This window comes from Thamnophis elegans, chromosome 1 (genome assembly GCF_009769535.1).
Source record: "Thamnophis elegans isolate rThaEle1 chromosome 1, rThaEle1.pri, whole genome shotgun sequence".
Classification (NCBI taxonomy): Eukaryota; Metazoa; Chordata; class Lepidosauria; order Squamata; family Colubridae; genus Thamnophis; species Thamnophis elegans.
In genome coordinates this window covers 147,105,538-147,125,818 of record NC_045541.1, presented here as the reverse complement: position 1 = coordinate 147,125,818, position 20,281 = coordinate 147,105,538, and the positions used below count along the sequence as shown (strand labels likewise).

Below are 20,281 nucleotides of genomic sequence, written 5' to 3'. Positions count from 1 at the left end.
CCCTTGCCCACAATCTGGCAGAGTCCTTGGTCGCTGCTTGGAATACAGCGGCAGCTGAGGCTCTGGACCGGATCACGCCTTTGCAGTCTCTCCACGGCAGTGGATCCAGCAGGGCCCCTTGGTTTATCGAGGAACTCTGGGAGATGAAGCACCAAAAGAGACGCCTAGAGCGACATTGGAGGGCTAGTAACTCCGAATCTGACCGAACACAACTAAGAGCCTTTATTAGGACTTATTTAGTGGTGATATGGGCGGCAAAATGTGCTCATTTTTCCACTCTTATTGCGTCCACAGAATCTTGCCCAGCCACCCTGTTTAGGATAACCCGCTCCCTCCTGAAAGGGAGGGGTGCGGGAGAGCCCTTACAGGGAAGAGCTGAGGAATTTGTTCAGTTTCTGTTGGACAAAGTCGCTCGGATTTGGACAGACCTGGACTCCACTTGGACAGTACCAGCCGAGATGCCAGGGGAGGGCCTTGATCGGATTTCTTGGAGCGAGTTCCAGCTTGTCGCTCCTGAGGAAGTGGACAAGGCCATGGGAGCGGTGAGTGCCTCCACCTGCTTACTGGACCCGTGTCCCTCCTGGCTGGTCTCGACCAGCAGGGAAGTGACACGAGGCTGGCTCCAGAGGATTGTTAACACCTCTCTTCAGGAGCCCTGCCCCTTCACCAAAATGGCTGTGCATAGTCTTATGGAGGCTTTCAGAGAGCTCCTGGGAGCTGGGAGGGCAGAAATAAGTAAAAAAATGGCTATTTTTTGCCCACTCAGGCCCCAGCAGTACTTTATAAGCCTCCATAAGGCTATGCGTGCAATTTTTTTGACAAAAATGGGCCATTTTTTGCTTGTTTTTGGCACAACCCCCCAGGAGCACTCTGCAAGCCCCCCAAGGCTATTCATGCCTTTTTGTTTGGGGAAAAAATCAGCCCGTTTTTGCAAAAAGCGGCCCTTTTTGGGAGGTTTGCAGAGTGCAAAAACTCCCCTCCCTTTTGGAAAGCTCTTTAACTGATGGTTGAGAATTACGTTGATCAAGTCAGCAGAAACAAAGTCAGTGATTTCCTTTTCCAGCATATGGATAAATACACCTGGAAACATCTATCTACCTACCTACTCTCCCTCCCTCCCTCCCTCCCTCCCTATCTACTGTATTTCCCCCCCTATTCCCCATCTACGTACCTACCTACCTACTCTCTCTCCCCCTCCCTACCTATCTACTGTATCTCTCTCTCTCTCTCTCTCTCTCCCCCTCTACCTACCTATCTACCTACTCTATCTCTCTCCCTACCTATTTACTGTATTTCTCTCTCTCTCTCTCCCTTTATCTACCTACCTACCTACTCACTCTCTCTCCCTATCTACTGTATTTCTCTCTCTTTCTATTTCTCTCTCTCTATCCCTCTACCTACCTACCAAAACACACACTCTCTCTCCCTACCTACCTGTGTTTCTCTATCTATCTATCTCTATTTCTCTCTCTCTCTTTCTATCCCTTTACCTTCCTACCTACCTACCTACCTACCTACCTACCCTCTCTCTCCCTACCTACCTACTGTATTTCTCTCTATTTCTCTCCCTATCTATCCCTCTATCTACCTCGCTACTTATTTTTAAAATTTGCCTCTTCAAAACCTTGGTGCATCTTATACTCCGGTGCGTCTTATAATCCGAAAAATATGCTACTAGTCTATGGGATCCTGAATTTGATTTTGTTACAGGTTTTGAAATGAGCAATAATGGCAATAAAAGGATGATTCTGCTGGATAAATGTACATTCTGTTACAACTTCGGAAGCCAGAAATAATCACATTGCTCAAACCGCGTTGCTTTCCAACATCCTACATAGCTGGAATGTAGTCAGTTATACCATTTAAAAATGTAATTTTGAGATGGCTAACCTTTTTCTCCTCACGTGCTGAAATTGTGCATGTGCCCACACCCATAATGCAATGCCACTTGCCCCTGCACATGTCTGCATGAAAACATTAGGGATGCTCAAAAGTTGTGACATACTTTGGGGACTGTAAAGACATTTTGGTTACTTTAATATAATTTCAATTTGCTTGGTAAGTAACAACATAAATATCATGAGTTTTTAAACATATTGCTTGTTTCATGTATATTTTTTTTAAAGTGAATTTACTGCTGTGCACTTAGCTTTTAATGCCCAGGCAATCTGTCTTGCTATTTTCTCCCAGACAAGTTCATTTATTTTATCAATTATGGGAGAAGAAAGACCAACAGGGTAAGAAGGCAAGAAAACAGAGGTGTTTAGCATTGCTTTTACTCTTGCTTAGTCAGCTTCTTTTTGCTAGACGTGTTTAAGTAGAGAATGGATAATTTTTCTGAAGAATTCTTAAGTCTGAATTCATACACTCAGCAGAGTGTTGAATTTGATGGCCAGTAGCTTCTTCCAGTTCTGATTCACTTACATTAATTACCCTGTTTCCCCGACAGGGTCTTATTTTCTTTTGACCCCAGAAATAAGTGCTTGGCCTTATTTTTGGGGAGATCTTATTATTTTTGAGATGCAGGAGGCCCCTTAAACTCGGTCTATGGCCCACAAATCAGCTGATCCAGAGAAGACTGGAAGTTCTGTATCTGTTTCTGTTATACTCTTGCCAGCCCTAGCCTCACTGGGCCTCTTTTTGTGGCCGCCACTAAGTGAAGGGGCGTGGTAACTAGGGTTTGCAGGAGCGGCCTCTGCAAGACTGTTCCGCATGGATGGCAGGTGCATGCGGGGTGAATGGGGCATGTTCCACCTCCAGGAAATGATGGAGACTAGCTGCATATGCAGTTAAATATTTGGGGAGAAGGCTTATTTTAGCGCATGCACTCAAAAGCCCAATTGTACTTATTATCTGGGGAAGTCTTATTTTTGGGGAGACAGGGTAGTTAGACACATCTTTCTATGTATTCAAAGTGGCATATAATATTATATATATAAGTCTATAAGAGTAACTTTAAAATAGCAATTAGAAAAACAGCAATATAAATAATAAAATAAAACATTTGAAACATGTTGGAGAAGAAAGTCCCAAAGACCAAAAGATGAATCAACCATTCCTTTGTTGATTTATCAAATAAAACTGTGGGCAGTAATACATGGAAAATGCACTTCCCCATGTCCCCTGTTGTCGTTCATGTGGGAAGTGGCATTCCAAGAATCCAACATCTTGGTGTTACATGGACTTCTGCAGGATAAATTCATCTTCACGTCTTGCTTTGTATCTTGGATTTAAAGTAAAATAATCTCTTGCTAGTTGACTAGTTCAGACTAGTTGAGTCCCCTTCGGGGGAAAAGGGCGGCATATAAATATAATAAATGAAATATATAATAAATAAATGAAATAGTTGATTTTGGACAGAATTTCTAACTGTCTCCTAATGGTGACTTTCCAGTGGAAGGATGATTTGAGATAAGCACCCTCTCATTTGTTTCTTTACCTGTTCAAACTAATTGAGAGGATGGACCTTTTGTCTTTTGTATGCCTTTGAAGGAAGAACCACACAATGAATGAGTATAAATAAGAATTTGAAAAGTGAGAGCAATCTGAAAACAGGAAATGATTTTACCAAGAATGTCATCTTGCAAATCTTCTTACAATATCTGGTTTGATTTTGGTAGGACTCCTTCTAGATATTAGCAAGTTTGAGGTTAGAAGAGAGGGAGCTTTTTCAGGTAGACACGGGTTTGGACAGATTTCTTTCCTCCAAGCTTTTATTTTTAGACAAATGGTGATTTATCTTGTCTTGGCCACAAGTGGGAGCCCACGGGGCATGATGAATGACTAATTGTGGCTTAATTAGGCTGGAATTGAAGAACCTTGGAGAGCACCAAGTACAATAGCTGTCATAAGAATTGCAGCTTAACAAAGGCTTTTTATCCCTCCTGGGCTAGACTAAATATAATTTGCAGGTGTCATTCTTTTCTTCAAGAAGGAAAAGTTTGAAATATATAGTTTACATGCTTAAATTACAGCACTACCTAGATTTTTTCTTCCAGGGGCTCATCTGAAAAGAGCACTACAAGCTTGACAAATAGTCTAGCTTACCTTGTAGGAGGATATTCAAAAGTTTATGGTAGCCTCAAATTAGGAATCTGGAAGCACCTTTTCCCAACTAACAGCTTGTGAAGACTTCTGTCTTTCAATAAAAAGTTTTTGGAAAAAGTATCAGCAGAGTGTAGTTTAAATTTAGTATTGCGAGCTGGGGTTCAACACTCCTTAAGGTTGTTTTTCCTGTTGCTGCCCCTTAGCTCATATCCAGGAATTGGATTGTATCATATTTGTGCTATTAATGTTTATTGCTCACTTCAACTCCAGATATGTTGGTTATTCCAGAGTGGAATAAGAGTGGAATAACCACTCTGTGGTTGGAAAATTTGAGGAAATTATTGTTCCAATTTATTCCCAATGTATCAGATTTGGAAAGGTTATTGTATATGATCTTAGACTGTTGTCAGAATGCTAATTCTTTTTTGAAAAATGTTATTTGCCAATATTGGAAGAATAAAGGTCTAGTCTCATGATGGCGAATCTATGGCATGTGTGGCCAAAGTGCATGCGAAGCTATGTTGCCCGGCACATGTGGCCTTGCCTGTTTGTCTTCCGGGTTTCTGGTGTGCATGTGCATGCAATGATCAACTGTCCTTTGCACATGAGGCAGTGCCGAAAACTGGTATGCTCATGTGTGCTGACCAGCTGATCGTCAGGTGTGCTTGTGTGACAGAACCCGGAAGTTAAGCTTTTCCAGAGAGTGATCCCTTTGCATGTGCAACTAAGTGCCAAAAAGGTTTGCCATCACTAGTCATAAAAACATCAGATCCTTAATAAGGGATTTTCATTAACGTCTTAACCTTTTCTGACCAACTCCTGCAAGATGCCCTTGCTTCTATTGAAGCCAATACTGCAATTAACATCAGTATGTGATGCTAGCAAGGGGAGTTATTTAGAGAACTCATCCCGGTGGGCAAAGGGCAGAAAATTACTGGGAGGGGGAAATAATTTGGGAGTGACTCTGAAAGCGACAGAAAGAAATGAACACAGTGATGCAAAAAGGAGGCAAAATGGGTTGAATGCAAACTGTGGGTCCCAGCCCTTTCACACATAGAGAGCTTCCAAGGCAGACATTCAGATGTTTCTTGGTGGACAAGTCAAGTGAAAGTGTCCCTGGAAGGGATATTTTTTTATTTTTTAAAGGAAAAATATAACTCTAATGTTGGAAGAAATGTCTTTCTGGGCTCAATTCCAAGTGAGGGAAAAGACACTGGAAACATGGAGGCTGCTTGGAAAAATGGTTTAATGGTGGACAGGATCACATGTCTTGAGCTCCTGAACAGAAAAGGGGGATCACATGCTTCCAGATGTTGGGTGAAGAAGAAAAGAGGCAGAGATGTTGAAAGTCCCTGGTTTTATGCCCTCTCTGGCCTTTGAACCTGAGCTTGTGTTCTGATTGGTTGTCAGATTCCCATGGGGCCATGCAGGGGCAACTCTGTAGGCTGTGTTTTGAGTCCAAGTTCAGTTGAGCATTGCTTCTTCCCAGTTGCCCAGTGGTGAAATGGGTAAAGGGCTAATACTATCATGCCTTAACCCCATCACCCTGGAGCTGAAGTGGGGAGATCTTTGGTATGTAGAATAGACTAACTCAGGCTTTTAATGACCCATTGACAAGGTGGGGGCTATGAAGAGTGAGTCTGTTTTCTACCTAAAAACATGTTTTTCCATTTCTTATCCAGGGAAATGTAATATTCTGCCTTTTCAATATTTCCCAAGACATTTCATTTTTCTAGGAGACAGGTGGGTTTTAACTTCCTACACTAGGAAATGTGAAATTCGGGGCAGCAATTTTAGTTATTTAAAATTTTAGTAATAGCAACACAAAAAACCCAAAGTAATTGTATGTTTTATTTTTAAAAATATGGTACATTAATATGTATTACTAGTAGTACGGTATTTCATAGTAAGCTACTTATAAGAGCCTATACTTAGTATACAATAATATGATACTTTAAAAGCAAAACATTGGTTTTGGCAGGCAACCGGTTACTCTTTGAACCTGAAGTTGTTCATTGCCTTCATTTCTAAGCCTTGCAGAGAGTCTGCAATAGAGGCTTGACCTTCAAATACCTGTGGCTTGTATATTTGCATTTGTATTCTGGGCATCAAGTGGGCGTCAAGGGAAATGACAACATTTGCATGATGACCTCATCATGCAAATGCTGCAACTTACTGTATGTCGCAAAACCTGATACAAATAGATAAGTACGTAATTATGACATTTGTGTAATAACATCACGTTCCCTTATTACAGTTTGTTATGAATGTGACTGTTCCTTATGTTTTTCTTTTTCTGCCTTTTTGTTTCCCCTTCCCTTTCCACAAACACTTTCTGGCATAAAACAAACATCTTCTGTGATATTTTTTTTAAAATCCTGCATGATAATTGCAATAAGAAATAGCGTAACTCTTTTAAATTCCCTGAGTTGATGCCACTGAATTGTTGGTTGAATTGTTTAAAAGGAGAACTACGTGGACTTGGAGAAAATGTTCTTTGCTGTGAACAGCTTTGCAGTTTCTCTAGACTTACTAGGAGAGGTTTGCCCATTCACAAAATGTCAGCAACATTGATGTAGCCAATTTCAGTTCATTGACTGGTTATGTGCTATCATGTTGTTTTGGACTTCTAGCAATCATATCGATAGATTTTCTCCATGATATCTGGCCAGTACAAAACACCACTTGATCTGAAGGTGAAATGCTTATTCCATGCTATATTTTAGTCCTCCCAAAATATTTACTATCAAATCCATCTTTTTCCTTGGCAGATGGGCACAAATAATTCATTGAGTGAGTCAATCAATCAGTGCTCTTCCTAGTCTGTGATGTCCAGACCAATCCAATCAAGATGATATCTCTTGACTATGAAAATTCTCTCTTTGCACTGTTGGCTAATGTTCAGTTTATGATTCACAAAGAAATCTGTATTCTTTTTCAATGTATAGTTGCTTCATACTCTATGATTTTTTTCTATGCTGTACTCGTGTCTTTGATTTTTCCTACCGAAATTTAGGACATTGCATTTATTTCTGTTGAAATTCATCATGATTGTTTTTATTCCATTTGCCAGTGCATGAAGATTATCCTGAATATTCTGATACTATCTTCTAAAGTATTTCTCATATGTCCCTTTCTCCCTCCCTTTCTCCCTCCCTTTCTCCTTCCCTTTCTCCCTCCCTTCCTGCCTTCCTTCCTTTCTTCCTTTCTTCCTTTCTTCCTTCCTTCCTAGTGTATAGCCAATATGACTAAATTTAAAAAACTTGAGTATCCATTCAAACATCAGTAAATGAGTCACTTTGTTCTGCACAGACTTGCAAAATATTCCTAGTATACAAAACAGCTAAAACTTTCTGAACTTTTCATGGTTTAAAGATTGGTAATACTTGACTTAAGCACCTTTTATTAAAGGCAATCATTGTAAGCTGGGAGAAAGTAATGCTAATAGCAAATTATTATTTTGGAACTAATGAACACACACCGAGGCCACCAAAGTTTCAAATCTCTCCTGTCATTACTTACATTACTTACTACCCCCCTGAAATCTGATAAATTTAAATTCATCAGCTCTAGATTAGACAACTGAAAAAAAACTGACAGGCTCTTCACTGGAGCTTAGTACCTACCACTCTGATGGCATTTAAAGGGATTTGACATATTTTTGTTTTAATTGAAAAATAGTCCAATTATGGCATTATTGAGAAAATTAAATCTGGATTAAGAGGCCTGACTTTGAGATATCTCAAGGTTCGAAATATTTTCTTTCTTGATAGTTAGATCTAACTTTTTCATTCCAATGAAGCCATAAGGACAATTGCATTTTCTCCAGCTGATGCCATATCAGCGAAGATTTTATAGTTAAAGCACAGGATTGTTGTTTTTTAACAACAAAAGTTAGAACAATACTTCATTTTTACATATATAAAAGAAATTTAAGCCTATAACTCTAACCTGGAATACAGTATGTAGAAATTATAATCTAGGCTGGAACCGAGATGAACCCATAATTTTTACTGAACAATTAATAGTAGGTAAACTAGTCAGTCAGAAGCTGAAAATCTACCTCAAGAACAGCAGAGAAAAATAAAATAAATCAAAGCTCTGCCACATTTCATCCTTTTGCAGAAGATTCAGAGCTCAAAATGGAATCAAGGGCACCAATCCTGCTCCAACTAATTCTTTACTATTCACAGACTGGGTATTTCAAACTGCCTCCTTACTTCTCTCTTTGCCTAGCCAAGCCTGAACATTTTGGCTTGGAGGAGTACTTTTCAGTTCTATTGGATTAGCAGAGGTGGGCCGCTGGGGGTTTGCAGGGGTTGGGAGTACCTCTAGCTAAGATTCTGTGCAGTTCGGAAGACCCCCAAATCCCACTCCTGGCTGGCCCTACCCACTCCACCCTTCCACTCTCAGGAATCCCTATGTGCCCCATTTTGGATGCAGGTAAGCGCAGAGCACGCGCGGAGGTTCTGGGAGAGTGAAAAATGGACCATTGAAGTTTGGAAAGGCTGGAAAGAGGGCCTCTGGAGCCTGGGGAGGCCACTTTCCCCCTCCTGGAGGCTCGAGGAAAGCCTCCGGAGCCCAGAGAGGACAACCCCCCCCCCATGGTGCAGGAGACCAACTAGGGCATGCCCACCATGGCCACGCCAACCATGGCCATGCCAACCCAGCAACTGGGCAGAGAACTGCATGGTAAAATTTTTAAAGCCCACCCCTGGATTAAGGCCCCTTAGATTTAAGAGTTTAAGAAAATCAGGAGCAGAATATAAGCTTTCCCCTTCTTCTCAGCATGATGATGCAACTTTCCCCCTTTATTTCCATTGGTTGTTGAAATTAAGAATATGTAAGTCACTTTCAGACTTGTAAGATTCTATTAATGTAAGGTAGCAGCCCTGGTTGTTTTTATTATATGGACTACATTACAAAGCTCACAACAGTCTTGCAAATCTTAAAGTACTCCACCCTATGTTCATTTTTACTCTTCTGAAAGCTAGGGAGGATGCCTTCTGAGATGCTTTCACCATCCTTCCTCCTGCAGGCTCAGATTTTTTTTGTCAGAATTATCTAGGCTGAAGCTCTTCCTCCTGCCTCCTGAGTCATTCTGTGCTGGTTAAGAAAAATTGTGTCCAAAAAAGAACATTGATAAATTGGATCATATCCTGTAGAGATTAAAAAGGACAAACGTGACAGAAAGAGGGAAACCTATTACCAAGACAACAAGTAGATAAATATTATGGAAGCCCAAGTGAGGGGAAGGGTCTCAGACAGGCATCTCCTAAATTTACATGATGATAAAAGAGAAAGGATGAGAAATTAACTCAGACTTGCAAGATTCTGTTACTATCACTAATCTGAATAAAAGTATTTTGAGGCACACATGGCATCTGTTTTTTAGTCTGGTCTACTTTGTAGAAGTAACATATCCCACGAAAAGTGTCAGAAATCTAATCCTGCGATTGACAAAGGGCTCAGGGTACAGGACAGGACATCTTTACATTTACTTTTACAGAAAAAAGATCCATTTTTCAGATTAGCCCATTGTTTTTTTGAAGAATATCATGGAACTCATATTTAATATTTCAAGGTAAGATATTCTGGAAAATTTCATTTATTGCAAGGTGCGAAATGGAAAAGTCAGGCAAAGCTTTGGGAATAAAAATTTAAAAGTGCACAGGTGTTTTGTTAAAGAAGATCTTGGAATGAGAGAGGACTGAAATAAGTAATGCTTTCCTTATACTATAAATGTAATGCTTGTTTTGTAGGCTTTATTCCTGATTGTCTCATTGATCGTTGGACTCATGCTTATTAGCAGAGATCCAATGAAGCAAGAATGCTCTCCAATCAAGTATTGAATGATCAATCTTATCTATACCTTGCCATAGTCATACATAGATTCTCAGCTACTTACAATGTAAAAAAAAAAGCAACAATTGTACCCCATAACAATTGCGTGCTGGTAGTGATTAAAAAGAAGAGCAATTAAAAAGAAGATAAATGACAGGGGGAGGGGGAGAGAGAGATGATAGGGAGGTAGCTGAGTAAGTAAATTAGAATATTAGATAGGTAAGTAGGTAGGTAGGTAGGTAGGTAGATATGGATGATAGCCATTTGTGCAAAGGAAAAACTGATTACTTTCAATCTTGATGTATCCTGTCAAATCTGGGTCAGATTTGAGGGGACATAACAGGACTTTTGAGAAAAAGAGCTTACACAAAGACTGCTGTGATAGGCAGGGTCCAGAGATGGGTTTCAAATTTTTTTGGAACCTCTTCTGTAGGTGTGGCCTGCTTTCCGGTTCCACTGGTGGAACCTCTTCTAACCGGTTCGGTAGATTTGACGAACGGGTTCTACCGAATAGGTGCAAACTGGTAGGAACCCACCTCTGGCAGGGTCAATCACACAACACTCTTACCGGAAGGCGAACTAGTATCCCACGCTGGATCTATCTATCTCAGTATGACCTTCACAAGAACCAAAGGCATTGCTATAAAAATCTGATGCTCTAGGCCAGTGATGGTGAACCTTTTTTTTACGGCGTGCCAAAATTGCAAGCGCACATGCTATTGTGCACGCACATGTGCCCACTCAATCTCCCTGCCCACCTGCACACGCAACCCCTCCCCAGGCGGATTGTGATGAAACATATCATTTCCAAACTTCCGGTTGGCCTGTTGGGGATGTTTTTTGCTCACCCTAGCCTCTGGAGGCTTTCCTGAAGCCTGGGGAAGGTGTAAATGGCCTCTCCTGGCCCTCCGGAAGGACAAAAAATCAGCTGGCCAGCATGCACATGCATGCAGGAGCTGATGGCTGGCATGCCACCAAACTGTCAAAAAAGTCAAATATCTTGGTATACATTTATCTGCAAGGTGTGTGACCATCAAAGAAGGTAACTATACCAATTTGATCAAGAAAACTAAGAAAGACTTAGAAAGGTGGAAAAACCTACAACTGTCCCTGATGGGTAGGATCGCAGTCATAAAAATGAATGTATTACCAAAATTTCTTTTCCTATTTCAGAATGTTCCCATGAAATTAGAAAAAGTTTTTTTTAAGGATTTGAATCAACTGGTTTCGAAATTTATTTGGCAGGGAAGAAAACCTAGAATAAAACTCAAGGCTATGCAAGACACTAAGGAAAAAGGAGGATTTGGCATACCAGATTGGGAACTTTATTATACTGCGGCCACTCTAACATGGCTAAGAGAATGGATAATGTTGAGAAATAAAAGATTACTCAAATTGGAAGATCATGACCTCCAAGTAGGGTGGCATGCCTTCCTTTGGTATGAAAAAGGACCTGCACATATATATTTCAGTAGACATTATATCAGACAGTCCCTGTTATTAATATGGAACAAAATTAAACACGACCACTACACCAAAATACCCATTTGGCTATCTACGATGGAAGCATACATACATCCAAATTTAATTAATATGGAAAATATAGTTACATATAAAGAATTATTGAACAGACAGGGAGAGATTAAAACTAGATTAGAATTGACATCACAAGAGGTACAAGTAGAATGGTGATCTTATTTACAGATACAGTCAAGGTTTGCACAGGATAGGAAGAAGGAAGGTATTGCCAAAGACTAATCATTAGATAAACTTTTGATACAGATAGAAAACAGGCTGATCAAAGTGTTGTATAGATTTTTGTTGGAATACAAGCATGTCAAAGAAACTATGGTCGCCTGGGTGAAAATTTTTGGTTACAATGTGGAATTGGCTAAGTGGGAAAACTTTGGATACTTAGTCAGAAACTAACAATGGCTACAGCGTATAAAGAAAATCTTTATAAGATGTTCTACAGATAGCATCTCCCTCCAGCACGGCTCTCCAAAATGTTTAAAAATCTGGCCCCAAATTGTTGGAAGTGTAAAAAAACACCAGGCACTTTTTATCACATGTGGTGGACATGCAATGAGGCAAAAAATTATTGGAAAATGATTCAATCATGGTTAGAACAAATGGTGGGAGACCAAATCTTGTTTAAACCGGAAATTTTTGTCCTAAGTATAATACTGGAGGGGTTTAAGAAAGATACACTTCATTTAATTATACATGTACTAACTGCGGTGCGCATAACTTATGTACAATATTGGAAAAAAGAAAAGACACCATCAGAGCTAGATATAATCAGAAAAGAGTTGGCCTGTGCAGAAGCAGATAGGCTCACTCTTGAACTTAAAAATAAAGGGGAATCAGAATATTTTGAAGTCTGGAACAGATTTTATGACTGGTATAAGACAAGGTGACAAGACTGGAACAAACTGTATATATTGTGATTGGACAGAAGGATTGATAATGTATTAAGTAGGCTAATTGTCAGTGGTTGAGACTAGCTGTATATAATGTGAATATATGGTCACTTCGACTTCACGGTACTGCATTGTTTTAAATGTAATAATAATAAAAATATATGAAAAAAAAACAAATATGGCTCTGCGTGCCACATGTGGCATACATGTCATAGGTTCGCCATCACGGTTCTAGGCTGATGTAAGCTGGTTCTTGACTTTGCAGCCTATCAGCTTCCTATTTCACATTTTATTACAATATTTTTTTTAAAAGCCTTTTAGAAACTAGGGACAATCCTCCTAAGCATAAAAGCAGGTATGTGAGGAGTCACTGGTCTTCGTGGCAGTAGGTTGCCTGTTTCTGGTTAATACAGAACTCTGACTGAAGTAGTGTTTTAGACAGAAATCAGATAATTCTAGCTCTTATGAACTTCTACAAAATCAACTTTTTACCAGCCTTGGAAAGTTGATACCCTATATATGTTAATAGATTGAATATTTCATAATTCTCAACTAGAGCATTGCCTCCCTTAACTGAAAATCAAGAGAGCATCAAACTGAAGAAAATTAGTTCCCAATAATAAAAATTCATTCTTCCATTTACAAGTTTTAATTCAAGAAAAAAGGACAACAGTAATATATGCCTAAGTCTCCTCAATTTGAGAGCAGTTGTTGCTTTCCCAAATAAATTGTTCCTTTTGCAATAAGCATAACTTCTTCTGCCTTTCCTACTTTTGGACTTATTTTGATTGCTGTTTGGAATTGTATTCATGTCTCTGAGGTACAAGCTGTTCTCCATTGTCCACGTGCTGCGAACAGCCTTGTACTTCCTGGATGTCCTTCATAACAAATCTGCAATCAAATAGCTTGAGATTTTTGAAGAACTTATTTTCTCCTTTCAATCTAACATCACTTCTAGGACAGTTTTATCCATTGCCATAAGCCTAGTAAATCAGAGGGAAAGAAAGTCACCTCAAACTACCCAGTGGTTCAGTTTTGGGGAGAGCACACAAAAATCCACAATTCTGGAAAACATTTAGGTTTAAGATTGCTAGTAATAGCCAAGTTAAGTAGATGTTGGAGAAACCATAAATAGGTTTAGGAACATGTCAGGAACTGCTGACCAATGACACTTGTGGAAAGTGAAGTCTCTGTAGATGATCAATCAAGTGTTCCATACGGCATGCCAGTGTTTATTATTTTTCTTTAAAAGGTTTTTTAAATGTCCCTAATCCCCATGGATTCAGTGCAGTATTCAGCTAAGTATGGCTAAATACGTTTTTGCCTCTAATCTTGTCCTCTTTTAACTTTGCTCTTCGTGATCTTCCCCAGGGCTAAAATGTAGACTGTAAGATCCTCAGAGAAAGCATATTCTTTTGTTGGCATATAGAATGGTATTATAATAATTAATAGTTTTTAATGTTTACCCAGAAATAAGACCCATTGTGCTTAATAGAATGAAGGGTAAATAGGCTTATACTGCAGTCATACACATATTTTGGGCAAAACTTACACAACTGATTTTTTTTTTGACTGCATGACCTCATAGCAAATTAGTTATACAGTTGGAAGGAGCCAGTTATTCCTGTTCAGAGTAGAAATTCAGATAACTGTCTAGCTTCCTGTAATGTTCCCGTGGTTCGCTCATGAGGCCAATGTTGAGAAAAGACAGGACACGAACTTTCTCGAGATGGAGCGACCCAGATTGGGGGTCTGAGAGCCCCTTTTATTGAGATAGGACAAAGGCAGGAGGAGCAATAGCATGTGATTAAAAACAACCTGTAAAAGTACAATTTCTAATCTACTGCTCAGGGAAGTTCTGTCTATATATGGTCAAATCCTGGACGTCATTGATAGGGCACATCTCAGAATGTTATGTTATTCACTATCAGGATGTTATGGCGTTTTAGGAGTTTGTTTTCTCCTGTGTGATTCAGCGTGGCTCTGCATGCCCTGGTATGAACTGGACCATGGGTGACCCACACCTAGGAGCTATATTACAACACTTCCACTTGAACACATCTAGTGAAGAGGAACCCATTGTTTTTCTGGGTAATTGGCAATTCAAATGGTTTTATTATTAGGTCATTATTTTCTAACATTCAACTGGAATCGGCTCTCTTATAACAAATGTCCCTCATTGCATGTTCTTCTTCTTTATGAAACAATGGATTACAGGTCTTGATTTTCTTCTGCTTGATACCCACTCAGGTATTTCAAAAATGCCTTTTCTACCTTGCCTCTAACGCCGCACTTCTCAATGCTAAATATATACAGCTCTTTGTCCATAGTATTCTTTGAGTCTTAAAATCTTTTTTCATAGATCTTAATTTCTAGTGAATTCTTTAAGTAGTAAATTTCTTGACTACTTACTGTTCTAATTATCTTTACTGCCCTATTCCACTTTGGCTATATCCTTAAGCTACAGTGCCATGAACTGCCACAATCCTGCACTTGGGTGGGATATTGCTTCTCATGATTTGGTTGAATCTGTTGATTCAGGCTAAAATTGCATTTCTCCATTCTGCAATTATCTCACAATGCTGAGTTACAATTGTCCTGCAGTTAGTTACTAATCCAAAGTCCTTTTTACAACTTCTTCTACCAAATCAAACATCCCCATCTATACCTCCACACTAAATTCTATGCATTTATTGAAGAACTTTGCCTTTGTCTCAGTTAAGTTGCCATCTGTAATTTTCTGCCATTTCTCTAAGCTGTCAAGATCCATTTGAATGTTATTTTTATCTTACAAGGTATTACTGATTCCTTCTATATTTGATAAGCACTCCTTCTACCTCAATCTAATAAAATGGTGAAAAATATTAAGTAGGGTGCTAGTTGTTGCACCCCACTAAATACTTCATTCCAGTTCGATGAGCAATATTGATGAACATTTTAAAAATATTTCTAAATATCAACTAATGAGCTTCACTATCAGAATACTAAGAGATCTCTGACACTTTGATGACATCAGATTTTTTTCATGTAGTCAACATTCACCTAGAAGTTACCTATTCAAAAAAGCTGAAATCAGGCTAGTTTGTCAAGATCTATTCTTGATAAATCCATGTAGATTACTGACAGTTAACAGGCTCCTTTCAAGATGCTTATACTGCAATATTTTTATCATCTAACTTTACAGGATTCTCAGGTATTGATATCAGATGAAGAGTATTGTTTTTTTCTCCAAATTTTCCTTTCTCTGCCCTTTTGAAGATACAAAATTTTCTTCTTCCAATCACCCGGCATTACCAGGTCCTCTGCATTTTTCAAATAAAATACATAGAAGGTTGTTAGGATCATGAAAGCATTCCTCCTTTATCTAGCTCTGGAGAGATTTAAATTAACTCAGATAAGACCTGAGCATGGTTCTCTGAATTTCTGGCTTTAGAACTGGTTCATCTTGCCTTTATGGTTATTTAGGTGAAATGTACCTTTTTGTTGGAGAAAAGTAAAAATAAGAGTTCACTAATTCTTCCTTTTTATCATTGCTTGCTAGCATTCTTCTCTCTTCATTGAGCGGCTTATAGAAAGATTATTTCCATTTGTTTAATTTTTAATTAGCCCTTTAAATAAAAAATTACATCATTACATGATTTTTTTTTTAAAAAGCTTTAATATATAGAAATAAAAGGAAAAAAAATGCAGAACCAAAATAAACAGAAAACAATGTAGTCGAAGTGTGCAACCCCCTTTACCAGCAGTTACCTAGGAAGTATCATTTTTTAAAATTTTGGGCAATGAATAAATATGAAATAAATATGGCATATATTAGTGTGTACTGTATATTTTTCTTACGTTTGCATAGATGTTTATGTACGTACACATTACAAATGCTAAAGATGTGTGTGTTACTTGGAGTCAAGATGACCAGAGAGTTTAGAATGAAACAGTCAGCAACATTTCCAGCTGCTGCTCAACTGGGTCTCCCATAGAAATGTCCCAAAGGTGTTTTTCCAAAAGGCAAATGGACTTGAGTTTTTTCCCCATGAAAATGTTTCGCTTCTCATCCAAGAAGCTTCTTCAGAACTAAGGAAGCTTCTTGGATGGGAAGCGAAACATTTTCAAAGGAAAAAAAAAACCCAAAAGTCCATTTGCCTTTTGGAAAAACACCTTTGGGACAACCATGACCTGGATCATTGGCATTCTTCATAGACATTCTTCCATAGAAATGCTTTCTGGATTTTTTCCTCCTCTGCAGTCAATGGATTGATCTGGCTTATTTTCACACTCCACATTTCTTTTGTTGTCTTCTTCTGCCACATCTAATTTCTCTCACTCTGTGGTTTTCGGAAAGTTATCCTGCTGATAGACAGAAAGACAGAGATAATAAACAAATGTAATTTCTCTCCAACATTCCAAGGCAGTGGAAAGAATAACAAAATAGAGAAACAGGCTTGTAGGATTATTTCCAAATCCTTTATCACAGTGGACATCGGAGGCATCTGTATTTTTTTAAACATAAGAAGATAAGAATTGCCTCGGAGCCTTGGCCTCTCTAGTCCAGTGAGGGCCAACCAATTGCACAATGAATGTCAGATGGCATTAAAGCTAATAACCATTGATTCCCATGACCTCCAGGAAATGGTCCAATCCCGCTCCCCTTTTTTTGATTAAGTCAGAGGAACTGGCATGCAACACCAGCACCAGATTCTCTATTTAACAAAGTAATATATTGCTTCTGTGTGTGTGAGTGTGTCTGAGAGAAGGAAGGAAAGAGGAAAGTTGATTTATTAAACATATATGCTGCCCCTCCCTGCATATGTCTTGCCTCTAATGTAGATTTAATCCGTGTGCAAATGTGTTGCCACTTCACTGTGGATCAGAGGTGAGTTCCTACCAGTTCGCACCTATTCAGTAGAACCGGTTCATCAAATCTACCGAACCGGTTAGAAGAGGTTCCACCAGTGGACCCGGAAAGCAGGCCACACCTACAGAAGAGGTTCCAAAATTTTTTGAAACCCACCACTGGTCCTTGGATATGATTATTCTACACTATCATGCTCATATTTATAAAACTCAGTGCCTCTGTGAAAGGTAAGGATGACTACTGTGTTTGTGATGCAATCAGAACATTGCGTGTGTTGAAGTTGTTTTAATGCAAACCAAAGATGCCTTTTAAAAAACAAGTTTACATCATATTATTATGCATGCCAGTGCTGTATGTGAGGTAATTTAAGGTCGTTCTGACAAGTGTCGTCGGCATCTTCATATCCGGTCACATGGGCAGCAAGCCACTCCCACAAAGGAGGCCACACCCACAGAGTAGGTTCGAACAATTTTTGAAACCCACCACTGCTGTGGATCATATGACTATGGAGGAAAATCGGGAGTAGGACTGAACCATTAGCACAGGGGTGTCAAACTCAAGGTCTGCGAGCTGGATCCAGCCCTCAGGATGCTTAGATCTGGCCTGCGGGCCCACCCTCAAAACAGCGAAGGACCAGCCCATGGTGCCTCTGCCAGTGGAGTTTGGGAGTGCGACGTGCGGTTCTCCCAGGCTTCATTTTTGGCTGTGATGGCCTCCTGCAACCCTCTGCTAGGTGTGGCCCTCCTGGGCTCCATTTTCACTGGCAGAGGGCTACAGAAGGCCATCACGGCCAAAAACAGAGTGACATTGAGCTGGCCACACACTCCTGACCATGCTCCCTGCCCCCCCCCGGTGAAACAAAGCCCAAATCAAGTTTGACATTCCTGCATTAGCAATATAACAAACTGAGCCAGTCTGCTCTAGTGGTGAAGGCACCAGGCTAGAAACCAGGAGACTGTGAGGACTGTTAGGTAGGATTGCCGCATTTTTACAAAATAAAAGTTATTTATAAAAATAATAAAAGCAGAATAAAAAAAATCTTTAAAAAGTCCCATACCACCTAGTACCAAACAGCTTCCCCCTTAGGCATGTAGAAAAGTATATTTTCCTCCAGGAATCATTTCCTCTGCACTTTCAGCCAGATCCAGGATCAATTTTGACCTTGCTATCTCTTTTGCTGGCTTTCACACACATCAAATTTGATCCTGTTGTGTTCAGTTTGGGGAGACTTATTCTGCTGATGGATCATGAGCCCCTTTTCATGATTTCTTTCCAAAATTATGTTGTACCAAAAATACCATAAAAGGTAATAGGACAAAAAAACATACATACAAAAGAAAACAGCTCCTAGGTGTTTAATCACTGCATTAAACCTTGATCAAATTCAATAGTATTGATCAGTCTTTCCATTACATCCATAAAAAGCCAGTTTGCAAGCACGGCATGGATACATATCAATCCAAGATTATAGCAATGTCTTTCCATTATAAAACAGTAAAACCTGAACTATCTTTAAATGATATTGTATATGACCTCCTGCTTGAGTAGGGGGTTGGACTAGAAGACCTCCAAGGTCCCTCCCAATTCTGTTATCAAGTGAACATTCTGTTATTCTGTTCTGTTATTATCATTTTCTCTATATCTCATGCTTGATAGATCCATAGTTGTCTATCACATTCACATCTTAAAATATATTACTCTTTGCAAAATATTAAGGAATTTATGGCTATGAAACCAAAATGGGACCATAGTGTGGCAAGTCCATATGCACAAGACCCCCCCCCCTTTTTACTTCCAGTATATGTGTTTCATTTTAAAACATCTTCTAAATTGTCCAATAAATATGAGAAAATGTTTTTTGATTTAATGTCATGTTAAGACAATAGGAAACAAACATTAGACAAGACTTTAATCCCTGTTTGTTATTATGAGAAATTTCAATTTTTTATTCCAAAATTCTTGCAAATACCATGTGCATTTTAACAATACTTTTTAAATTTGGAATAATCCTGAACACATTTCAGTGCTTACAGTAGTCAGGAGTTTTAGATCCTGCTAATGCAATTGGATTAACCTTTGAAATAAAAAGTTGTTTTGATTGGATATATTACAATCCCTTAATCTTATATATCCCAATTTCTCTTGCAATAATTTGGGTGTTTTAAAAAAACTTGATTGGAAATAAGCATAACTGCAGTACTAATACTCCTATTAGTCTATGAATTGAAAAAACAAATTTATCTGCAGTTTCTAGATAATGATTATTCCAAAACATGTTTATGATATGAATCAAAGTCAATGTACCACTTCTATTCTGAATTCTTTTAAATATGATCTGCAGTCTTTAATATTGCAAATACGTTATTGGCTAAATTACTCAGTTATAGTCTGGGTAGAATACAAATCTTTAAAATAAATAAATAACCAAACCCCAGTGCTAAGATATCATAAAATAACTTTTTAATTGCACCCATAATGGTTTGGGACTTGTTCAATTGGATTAAATAAAGAAATGAAGTGAAAATTTTCCAGTGATAAAGCCAAAAGTTATGAACATCATAACTCTATTGTCATAATTTAAATAAAATTTTCAGGTTCATCTTTCCCATAAACACTTTCCTACACAATCATTTTCTGTCAAATATTCCCGCTACTTCCATTCCCTTGATTAAAACCTCCCCTTTTCATTTTCATTGCCTTATGTTTTTTGGCAATGAAATAGGAAAAATAATGTCCCCAATAAAATGTGTGAATTTAATGAATAAAAACCACGATACAAGATCAGAACGATAGACATAACTTTGTTTTATGGCACTTTGCTTTAATACACTCCTCAGATATTTCATTTTTTTACAGGGCCCTACACCAGCAAAAAAAAGTTATAATTCATTGAAGGCTCAGATGATGATTGGCATTTATTTAAGTAATAAAGTGTTTTTTAAAATTAAGGTATGTACTTTGGGGGGGGGTAGACATAATGCTATTGCATGCTTACTAGACTATATTATAAACAATTTTATATGCATTAGGAAACACAAAACTGTAACTTGCTTTATTGCGAGTCACTTTATTGCTCTGGTCAGGAACTGAACCCGCAGTATCTCTGAGACATGCT

General features: G+C 38.7%; 1 long non-coding RNA gene across 3 annotated transcripts in view; it reads right to left on the bottom strand.

Moving 5' to 3' along the window:
* Positions 1–16,539: 16,539 nt before the first annotated feature.
* Positions 16,540–20,281, bottom strand: part of LOC116520204 — a 111,811-nt gene continuing 108,069 nt past the window's right edge. For all 3 annotated transcript variants that reach the window (XR_004256731.1, XR_004256732.1, XR_004256729.1), the window contains exon 3: positions 16,540–16,661. This is a non-coding gene — a long non-coding RNA (uncharacterized LOC116520204). The remainder of the gene's footprint in view (positions 16,662–20,281) is intronic.